The sequence below is a fragment of the Arachis hypogaea genome, chromosome 16 (genome assembly GCF_003086295.3).
Source record: "Arachis hypogaea cultivar Tifrunner chromosome 16, arahy.Tifrunner.gnm2.J5K5, whole genome shotgun sequence".
NCBI lineage: Eukaryota > Viridiplantae > Streptophyta > Magnoliopsida > Fabales > Fabaceae > Arachis > Arachis hypogaea.
The window spans coordinates 44,600,783-44,612,878 of NC_092051.1; the positions used below are offsets into that span (position 1 = coordinate 44,600,783).

General features: G+C 38.5%; 1 pseudogene; it reads left to right on the plus strand.

Moving 5' to 3' along the window:
* The first annotated feature begins 10,451 nt into the window (after positions 1-10,451).
* Positions 10,452-11,818, plus strand: LOC112757041 (uncharacterized; annotated as a pseudogene).
* Positions 11,819-12,096: the final 278 nt, after the last annotated feature.

Below are 12,096 nucleotides of genomic sequence, written 5' to 3' on the forward strand. Positions count from 1 at the left end.
CTAGATTTGCTATGGCGGGTTGAAATAAAGCCAAGCAGCCTTTAGGCGAGCAGACACATGGCAACTTACCATCCTAATATCCCCACGCGCAAAAGTAATAGCATCTGATAAGTGCCTGTGTGCTGAGAATGTGTCCAGCCATGACTGAATGGGCAACGTGTTGAACCACAGGTTTCTTGCGAATGACCTTGCGTGCTCTAGTGAAGAGAACGGGGAGGCCTCGATCATCGCATTGCAAAACAAGACGCTAGAGGCACAAAGAAAGAGGTCCCTCTCTTCCAATTTCCCTGGAAAAAAAGATCATGTCAGTCAATATATAGTGTCAATTACAATCTAGTAACATCTTACTTGGTTAAATAAATTGAGCAATACATATGTTTAAAAAATCACATTCTCCAGGTAAATTAATTATAAATAAATAGGAATATACATCAGGTGTATCCAAGTTCTAAGAACCTATTACATGCTAGATGCTAATTAATATTTATGCGATCTTATAACCCTCAACAGTGATATACACTATAAAAATAGCGCCCATGTCCAGAATTAGTCTCCGAAGACATCTATATATAGGCAGCCTCGTCGCAGTTATCGATGGCATCAGTGGTTGGTTCCTCCAAATCGTCGTCCCGTCTCAATGACAAACCTTCGACGTCAAACTCAGCCAACCCAGTCAGAATCGGTTGGGGAGAAAATTCGAAGTTACACTGTCCTATATCTTCACCCATTTCAAACATGTCCCTTGGGTTTACATGGATTACCACACTCCATTCTTTATCAGCGTCATCCTCGACATAGTACACTAGGCGAGCCTCGGATGCAAGAATATACGGTTCATCATCTTCTCGATCACCGGTATGAATTGGATGAGAGAAGTTAATCAATGTGTGTCCCAAAGAGTCCTTTTTCATACCTCTGCCAGATGTGGTGTTTGCCCAGATATATCTAAACAAGACGACTGTGAATTGACCACTGTAATTTAACTCAATGATGTCCAATAGTTTTCCATAATACGAGATGCTACCAACGGCAACATTACTATCGCGCTTGCTTGCGTAACTCCTAGTGTCAGAAGTGACATACACCCCACTATTTTGAGTTTTCAACCCTTCCTCTCTCGATAGGGTTCTGAACTTAAATCCATTTACGTTGTAGGATGTATATCGGCTAACTTGAACATTGGGCCCACATGCAAGCCACTGCAATTTGTTTGAAAGCATGCTGCTTCCCAATGTAACCTGGAAGTGAACAAATTGACTATTCATTATCTTGGGATACGAATAACATGACACCATTTATTAATATGTATGTGTATAAATGAAAAAACGTTTCACCTTACGCTTGAACCAATCGGAAAATTCTCTGTGCACAACACTGTCTATGTGAGACTCTGACCTTGTCCTACTTCGTAACTTTCTCTTTGTGATCGCCCTAAACTCACTACAAACGTCACAAAAATGTCACGTCAGGTTCTCCAACCGTAGAAAATCATACGAAGTAGATACTTTCAAATGCACTTACTCAAGATATTTTTCCACAGACAGGCAATTGACCAATACGTGACGGTGAGCTTGTAATTTTTCAGCTGGTGTGAGGGTGTAAAAAGAAGCAGCCCCGACCGCCTTTCCAACCTCTGGGAACATGGTTGCACTCTCATCAGGCATGACTTCACGCGGTCGATCATCAACACGGGATGGTCGATTAATCATACTCTCGACATTATCTAAGTACCTTGAACAGAATACGAGAATCTCCTCGGATAAGTATCCCTCTGCAATTGAGCTCTCTGGTTGTGATTTGTTACGCACGTACTGCTTGAGGTGGCATAGGTACCTTTGGGAATATAACACGTGTCATAAGCACTAATTAATGGCAAAAATTAATAATTTGGTTTGATAATTACCGTTCAATTGGGTACATCCACCGATAATGCACTGGGCCACCGAGACGCACCTCCTCGACCAGATGCACTGTCAAGTGAACCATCACTGTGAAGAAAGAAGGAGGAAAAATCGTCTCCATGCGACACAGAGTATGAACCACGTGACTCTAAAGGAGAGGAAGTTGTTAAGGGTCTATGGATTTGCTGCATAATCGACGAAAAAAGGATGACAAATCCGCCAGGACAGAAGACACCTGGAGAGGCAATACATTCCTTAACGCGATTGGAAGTAGATATTCCATTAGAATGTGACAGTCGTGGCTTTTCAGCCCCGACAACTTACGCTGTCGTAAATCCACGCAGCGGGAAATGTTGCTAGCGTATCCATCTGGAAAGACTATGTTCTTGATAGTCCGTAGAAAGAGCTCCTTCTGTGGATTGGTCATAGTAAAGATGGCAGATGGGTACTTTCCATCTTCCCGTGGCCACAAATCATGCTTGATTCCCATCGACTGGAGGTCTCTTCGAGCTTTAATGTGGTCTTTAGACTTACCTTTCTCGTTCATTATGGTGAATACTATGTTGTCACAGACATTCTTCTCTATGTGCATGACATCAAGGTTGTGACGCAATTCATTGTTCTCCCAATATGGCAGCTCAAAGAATATACTCCTCTTCTTCCAAGGAGTCTCTATTTGCATGGGAGTTTGCTGTCCGCGTGTCCTTTTCCCCGTAACCGATTGCACCTTGCCAAATTGGACATGCACACCCTCTAACTGCCCGAGAATGTCTCTACCAGAGACTCTAATAGGCGGACCTCTATCCTCTAACTTTCCATCAAAGGAGTACCGGTCTTTTCTGTATTTGTGGTCATGATTCAGAAAGCGACGATGACCCATGAAACACCATTTCTGGCTGTGTGTAAGGCGTTTACTTTCAGCATCTAAATTGCACGCAGGACAAGCTCTCCCATCGTACGTGTTCCACCCAGATAAGTTCCCCAAGCCTGGAAAATCACTGATTGTCCACATCAACGCAGCTTGCATCTTGAAGGTGTTTTTCTCGACTGCATCATAAGTTTCAACACCCCTCCATAATTGCTTTAACTCATTGATTAACGGCTCTAGGTACACGTCTATGTCATTCCAGGCATTTTAGGACGAGCAATAATCATAGAGAGTATGAATGAAGTGGGTTTTATGCAAATCCAGGGCGGCATGTTATACGGGATAAGAACCACTGGCCAAATTGAGTACTTCGAGCTCATGTTCCCAAAAGGGTTAAAGCCATCACTGGCTAATGCTAGGCGAACACTATGCGGATCACGAGAGAAGTCGGGATATCGTACGTCAAATGACTTCCATGCCTCGGCGTCCCTTGGATGCCTATACATACCATCAGAGTTAGGACCTCTCTTATGCCACAGCATGTCAACGGCTGTCTTACTAGACATATATAACCTCTGCAGTCGTGGAATAAGGGGAAAGTAACGAAGAATCTTCGCCGCTTGTGGTTTGCCGTTCTTCTTGACAACCATCTTGATCCTCACCCTAGAGTTCTTCTTAGTCTTATGCTTCCATCTCGATGTCCCACACTGCTTGCATTTGGTCAGCTCTTGGTCATTGCCCTGGTATAGCATGCAGTCATTTGGACATGCATCTATCTTCTTGTACTCGAGACCGAGTCTTCTTATGACTTTTTTGGCATCGTGCACAGTGGATGGAATCCGGGCATGCTCAAACGCGTCCGCGAGCAACTCCAATATCAATCCGAAGGCCTTATCGCTCACTCCGCACTTGGACTTAATGTGATAGAGCCTCACCAAGAAAGATAACTTAGAGAACTTTGAACATCCTGGGTATAACTCCTGCTCCCCGTCTTTGAGTAGGCACTGAAAGTTGCGGGATTCTCGACTAGGTTCATTGTATAAGTTAGGCAACTCATCCATAGCGCCGCCGCCCGGTTCATTCTCCGAGTCTTCTTCGGGACCGGGAAGTCCTGAGAAGTTGAATGCATCGTGGACCATATCAAGCATCGGGGCGTTGAAATGTTGTTCAGATTGATCTTCTTGTCCGTCGGAAAAGGGCTCGATCCCGCGTCTCTCACCGTGATGGATCCAAAATGTATAAGTAGACGGGAAAGGGTTGATCACCAAGTGATCGAACGCATCCTCTCTATTTTGTAAGAGGCGGAAACCACACTTCGGACATGGACAACGTATCATCCCATCAAATGATGCATTGGCAAATGCAAAATCTAGGAATCCGGTCAAACCGTCCCTATATTCTGCACCAACTCGTGACTTTGAAATCCAACTCTTATCTATATCTAGTTTGATGAAAAAATTGGAACGACGACAAATCGTAAAATAAAGGCAGACCACGAGAAAAAAGTAAGTAATTAACACTTGATATAGAATGGGTGATTGACTGTTAAACCGAATAATAAAACACGCATTTAATAGCATATAGGATAATACACAGGCACGAGAAATGTAGGAGAAATTTGCTTACTCATTGAAAAATGCTGCACTTTCAAAAAAAATTACTGGAAGAAAGAAACTCTGGGTCCGATGGCAAATATTTGAAATGGAAAATAAAATTCCTTCCTTAAAAACAGAAAAAGAAAAAGAGGAATATTATATTAATCTGAGAAATGAAAAATATATACGTATATATAACTTGTAATAAATTAATCTTTGACCTACTGGAGGAGATTAAAAAAAAGGGGGGGGGGCTAGTTATTTTTCGTACCCACTATATATCTATGTGTCAATAAGCTAAGATGGGCAGGAAAACTTTTTTTTTTTACGTGTAATTTCATCAATCAAGCACCAAAGTACACACCAAAATGCATAGTTTTAGTATCAAATATACTGCTACACTACTATTGTATATATCTACTAGTATACTTGCATTTTTAACCTATTTCTGACACAAATGGATAATGATATTTGGACAAGCTTTTAGGTTTTTCAACTAAACATACCTACTTCCCATGATATTATACTGATGGAGTCTACTTGGCAACATTTGAATAATAATGCAGAAATGAAAATTACAATTTTTCCCTAACTGATGACGCTTATTATGTTAGCTTAGACTATTAATTGTTTAACAGTTCACCCACAGATATACGTTATATATTTTTCACAAGTTATAAAAGAATGAGATATTATTATACTATTAAAATATAATGTATGAGTTGGAGAAGTCACTAATATAGAAATGGAAAGGGGTAAATCAAAACGGTAAAAGTGATGACATGGAGGATAGTTTTATGCTTGAAAACACTCAAAATGAAAGTATCAAACTGCTCCATTAATTGTATCACATAAGAACACTATATATAGAATAAAAGAAATGAATAGTATTCAAAAAACTGAATCTACTTGATTTTGGCATTCAATTAACAAAAGAAACAACTCACTCGGATTGCTAGCAGCAAAAAAATATAAAATACATTTCACGTTCAAATCTGATGCAAAATAAAAAAATAAAAGGTGCATTTTTTTTTTGGGTGGTAGCTAGCACATTGATAAAAAATAAGTAAATCAAGGATCAAAGGGTTTACTTTAAGTCTTCTTTAATCACGCGAAAACCAGAGATCAAAAGTAAATTTTTAGTTTGCAATGTCATGCCTACATTTACAAGACCATTTTAATTTGGAAAACACAATCGGTGATTGAGCAAGCAAGAATTCAATTTTTCTTCTTCTTAATAGACTATTTCTGAATCAAGCTCTTCTAAAAAAACCAAGGTTGATAAAATAAAAAAAAAATAAGACTCCAATTACAAATTAAATAATGTGTAAGCTTTTACTTTTCACTTTATCTATCTTCTCAATTTATAAATCTTTCTCCTGCAAATATAAAATGCAAATTCTGCCAATTGCAGTGAAGTAGTTGCGCAATGACTTAAAAATCTAAGGATACATCAACTAGCCAAAATTATAAGATGGAACTACAAACCATAAGTATCAGATTACAAGAAACAACTACAAATATCTGAAGGAATGGATAGAAACAAAGGAACATCTTACTTTTGAGATACTTTATGGTATTTGGAAATGTCTTCAATAGCTGAAACATTTTCAGGAAAAAGATAGATAGATAAGAGTCAATGTATTGTACACAGTAGCTAATCTTTCAAAAGTAATAAACCAATATAAAAAAAGAAGGTATTTTAATAGGCGAACATCCGGTATTTTCTTTTCTTCTACAAAGGATACAGATACCTCTGCATGGCATATAATAAACTCTACAGCCCCAGCACCTAAGTCATATCCGTGTGTCAAAAACAATGGTCATTATAATTAGAGAAAGTATTAGGATGCCACATATATCCATCCTTGAACCTTAAGCCTGATATAGAACCTAAACAACTTGTAACTGATTATCAATATCTGTACAATTGGATGTTCTTTAATGCAGAGTTTCAATTTTTCTGCATGATGTTAAATTTCAAATGTCGTCATTGTTTTGAAAGATAAGTTACCACATTTTATGTGACAGGTTTCGGTGCATGCTTAATAATTACAAAATTTTCAAACACAATGTAGCTTTATTCATAATCAGCAAATTCGCAAAAGAATCTGAGGAGTACAAAATGCGAATACATAATTAAAGGATGAATAGAAACGAGGAATACAACATGCCTTTCACATTCAACTTGTAACAACTAACAGTAATGGAAGTATGGAACCAAATCTACTATTCACTATAACACTCTCCGAGACAAAATATAGTGTCATTTTACAGATACTAATCACCCATTCAACAAAATCCCGATGCCTAGCCTAAGGGGAAAAAATGCAAAAAAAAAAAAAACAAAAATAATACAACATGATCCTCCAATTCAACTAAAAACAAAATATATCAAATATAAATATAAAGATGAATACTTAATACATTCCCCAAAAGACTTTGTGCAAGATAAATTGATTCTACTCTATTGATAATACCTGTCACAGCTGCAGGTACAGGAATACACCCCAAGTAAATTATTCCAGAGCTCCGATATACCCGCTCGTCAGAGAACCTGATTCAATGCAAACAAATTAAGTTCAGAGAAAGTCAGAATTTAACTCCGAGAATTAGAGGAAATATTGAACAATGGTAACCAAGATATTTATAGGCTGATGAGAGATCGTGAGATTAAAACCATGGAAAATAAACATTCATAACAGATTCTGGAAAAGATGTTACTAAGCTGGTAAATGATCTAGTAAAGAAACAGATTCTTGAAAAAATGTCCCCTGGTTTTTCAGTTTATCATCCAATAAAGCTTGTTAGAGAGCCAGCAAGGCCACTGCCTTGTGGTGGAGAGCTTTCACTTGGAGAGTTGTTGCAGTACAAATCACAAATGGTCTTAGAGTTGTTATGCTCATTTGGGATGACAGAACTTCACATGACAAGTTCCTTATCAAAACTGTAATTGCTCATTCATTCATTAATTCATTTCTGTTCAAGTGCAAGATGGGTTCTAAAGCTGATCTTGTTCATTGCAGGATGGAGTGATGCAAACTCATGATGAGTCTCTTGGTTCAGGTTGTGTGAACCCTCTTTACTCATCATCAGAAGTGTGTGCTTGTTGACTCACAAGGTGCAGGGAATAATAGGAAAATATCTTTGGAACCATGGTTGTTATTCAATCAAACTATTTCATAATCCTACATTTCAAGTTAGTGCTCACTTTGAATCTTTGGAACCCTGGTTTTTATTCAATCAAACTATTTCATAAAACATTTCAACTCTCGAAAATGGTTTTATCTTTAATGTATTAAAAAGGTTCTTAAATGTGAAAAAGACTCAGAAATTATTTTAAAAGAATTCATAACCTCTCCAATTTGTTCAAATTTTACAAATATATATACAAATCCATGAAAAATTCTGCCTCGCTTTTTCTTATCCTTATACCAAAGACAGCCTTGACTTTCAGTTTGAGAAGATAACAATGCAATCATGAAGTGACAAAACAATAAATAAAATTAAAATACTTAGTACATACATATATAAACCTGCTCCAAACCAAATATAAAAGTTTGATTATGCAGAAAGAGAAATGAACTCACCAGAAGCCCTCGCCACACAAATTTAACTTCGACCCAGAAAAGCTTGAGTAATATAAATGGAAAAAATTAAAGGATTGTAAAATAAATTCAGATAGACAGTGCATGGGTCTTGATATGAAAGAAAGCAATCACAGGTTCCACGCAAAGCAAGCAGGTTTTTCAGCATTTAACAAGTAAATCAACTAACTCCTAAAAACACATCAAGACTCAGGGGTTCAGATATTGGGGAAAAATTCAATCTGAGTGTTAAATTGAAGAAAAATTTGGCCAAAATTAATCAAAATACGTTGTTCAGACCAAAATTAATAAAGCATAAAGATTAATTTGATGCTCGAATAGTTTTCTCAAGAGCCCCGAAACGTAAATTGGGACGAGGGAGAGGAACTTACCACTGAGAGGAGAGTCTATTGCAATCGGCAACGCGAAGCACCGCCAAAGGGGAGAAGGCTGCCAAGGATGACACAGGGACGGATGGATTGGGATGACGCCGACGACTTCACACGCATGCACAGCAGAAGGAGAAGACTCCGACGACCCCTTCTACTTCACCTTCGTGCACGGGAGCTACACGGATGAGGGAGGAGCCTGGTGACCGGAACAACGATGGAGCGGACTCGGTTGGATCTGACAGAGGGAAGGGTAAAGACGGCGGGGAAGGAGCCTTGTTGATTGCTATACCTTGGCTCTGACGAAGGGTTCTCGCGCCAAATACTTGAAGGTTATGGCGCGAAATCAATTTGCTCTGGGTATTTTAGCGAGGCAAAATCCCCTTCCCCCCAATGTCATCTGCAGCGGTGAGGGCCCAATACCGCCTCGGTTCAGTTTATTTGGAGCGGGGGAGTATTCACGCAGCAGGAATCGCAACAAAATAGAGCAATCTGGAGCGGTTGGGGAGAACGGCCGGCAATTTGGGCCGGCAATAAGGTTATTGGATGCGGACCTTCAAACCGCATGACGAACGGCAGCAGCTCCCTCGAACAGCAGCGCTCTGGAAAAGGGGCTGGTGTTTTAGCGCAGGTAACACCCGGTTCTCTTGTAGTGATAATACTTCAACAAAATTTCAACATAAAACTCAATTAACTTCAACAATAATCAATGAAACCAACATTCACTTATCAAATTCATATTTAATTATTATAAAATTACCAAACCCTACCTCAGTACAAAAATCAAAATACTCGAAGTTTCGGAGAAACTTTTTGACCGAACTGCCGAAAAAGAAAACGTCAGAAACTATCTGTGCCTCCTAGAACTGCAATTACCGAACTCAAGGGAAAGGATAACTACGTTATCATCAACTTCTACTGAACAAAAGTGATGCCAAAGTGTAGAGAAAGAAGATACAAACACTTTTATCGGATTAGATTTTGGATTGGAGTTATAGATCTCAAAAAATTAAAGTCGAAATTTCGGTGGAAGTTATGATTTTCTTCCATGCAAGCTTCAGACTCTCTCTCGTTATTTCCTTTCTTCTTGTTCAATGGTGATAAGAAAGAAATGAAAAATGATGATGGATGATTAATGTAATAAAAAAATATGTGTCAATTATGTATATATATGCTTATCTACTACTTGTATAATAGCCGTGGCTTCAGAAGCCACGCGTTAGCCTCACATTCATTTGAGTTAAAAAAACAATAAAACGTAGTAACCCTTCACGCGTTTCTCAATCATCTCAGCTTTCCCCTTTCTCTTCTCTCTTCTTTAGTTGACGCGCCCCTCTTCCGCCCACTACATCTCAAAAAAACCCCACACTTCTTTCATCCCTTGGTTCTCTCTCGATGGGGTTTGCTATCCATTTGAGTCGGATCTCCTCTCTGGTGGTGGTTGATGTATCTCTCTGGATTACAATGTATATGTGGTCGGGTGCGTTCTGCTTGTCTCTGTGCTTTGGGTAGTTGGAGTTCAAAGCGTTGAGGTGGTGGTAGGTAAGGGTTTACAGAGATGAGATCCCATTTTTGGGAGTGGATTCTGAGAGAAGAGAATAGATGTCTTGATCTCTGAGCGTGGTCATCTCTGGCGCTGTGTCTCTGAAACCCTAGGTCTTCAAATTTGATCTCCACAATCTGGTTTGTATGTTGTTTTCAGTGGTTGCTACTTCTTCTTCATTTTTGTTGTTTCATTCAATTTAACGCCAAGGAAACTAACCTAATTTCGTTGGTTGCAGCTCAAGTAGTCAAAGTCGGAAATTGAAAAGGCGAGTTGAACATAGCCGATTAGCCGATTAGCCAATTCGGGTAAGTAGCGTGGGTTGTTGTTCTGTTGTAGCTTATTCGTGCTTATTGTGTTACTTGAGTCATGTGTTAGGGCAAAGAGCTTAATTTGTATTCGTGCTTATTCTGTTTCTCTGATTCTTTGGTTTTTTATCCTTTGCAAGTGCTTTCATTTTATTTAATTTAAGCTTTTAAGGATTGGTTGTGTCTGAGTGTCATATTGCATTTTCGTTGTCAAAAGGTCTACTTTTTGTTCGTTTTCCTTCATCATATCGCAACAATTCATGAATTCCACGATCCGATTGCTTTTTGTTTGATTTTCTCTGATTTAAACAAACAAAATGAACCAAATTCAGTTTTCATTCCATTCATATTTGATGTGCACACAGAAATAAAAAGCATAGCTTGGATCTACTAAGTCATCAAAAACAGATGAAAAGATTCGGACATCACCTTAAACTATTGTTCAGTGATAAGAAACCATCATAATCTCAGACAAAACAACTCTGCAGAGGTTTCTGTCAGGTAAACACTGATAAGATTTGTTCATTCTTAATGGTTTCAATATTATATATGTTGTTGGGTTTTTGTTTCAGGGGACTAAGGTTGTTTCTCCAAACCAAGATGATTTTGCTATGATTTCATCAAGGATTAAACTCAGAGATGGGAAGCACCTGGCTTATCTTGAGAGAGGGGTTTCTAAGGATGTGGCAAAGTACAATATCATCATTGTCCATGGTTTTGGAAGCTCCAAAGAGATGAACTTTCTCGCACCCCAAGTACAATTACTCATTCCCTTTCAACTTAAACAGAATAGTAGTACTATACAATTAAGATATTCATATGCTGAATAAGGTTACTCAACGTGTATATATACATATATACAGGAACTAATAGATGAACTAGGCATATATCTGCTGATCAGTTAGAGTTAGGGCCACAGTTCAATGTCATTGGAGTCTCAATGGGTTCATATGCTACATGGAGTTGCCTTGAGTACTTACCCCACAGGTACATAATTACAACCTTCCATATGGATATATAGATTGCAAGACAAAATAGTCTATTAGGATTTGTTTGATAAGAGGGAAATTGATAAGAGATTAATTGAGTATCCAGCTGGATTTTGATCTGAGATTGCATCGCAGTTAGGGAAACAGAAATGAGTTCAGAACGTCTACAAGAAAATTAAGTTAAATAAATTTTCTTCTTGCTTATATTTATATAAATTATATTTATAAATAATTTTTCTTATTGCTTATATTTTCTTCGAATTTGTGTGCTCAGGTGAGAGAGTTAAGCATAGAATTCGCTCGAGTTGGCGGAGTGGAGATTCCGAACAACAAGAGAATTGAGTTCTCGCTGCAGTACATCCATGGAATCGGAAGGAGCAGAGCTCGCAAGATTCTCTGCAATATAAGCATGGACAACAAGGTCACTAAGGATCTCAGCGAAGAGGATCTCATCACTCTTAGAGATGAAGTCTCCAAATACGTCATTGAAGGCGATTTGGTTAGTTTCCTTTCGCTTAAACCATTCAATTAATTAAGAAGAAAGTTTAATTTATTGATGTGTTTATTGATTTTCTCAGAGGAGGTTTAATGCGCTGAATATAAGGAGATTGAAGGAGATTCAATGTTACAGAGGATAGGTAGATAGGTACGTTTGCTGAAGAAGGCAAACGAAATATCAGTGCTATGCGATGCCGAAGTCGCACTAATCATCTTCTCTACCAAAGGCAAGCTCTTCGAATATTCCAGCGATCCCTGGTTCGTACCTCTTCATTCTCCCTCTCTCTGACCCAATATCACCTTTACTTAATTTCACTGCTCATAACTATACATAATATGGATCTTGATTAATTAGTGAAATTTTAATTTCTGTGTGGAAATTACTTAATTCAGAATGCCACCGATTATGTATTTTCCT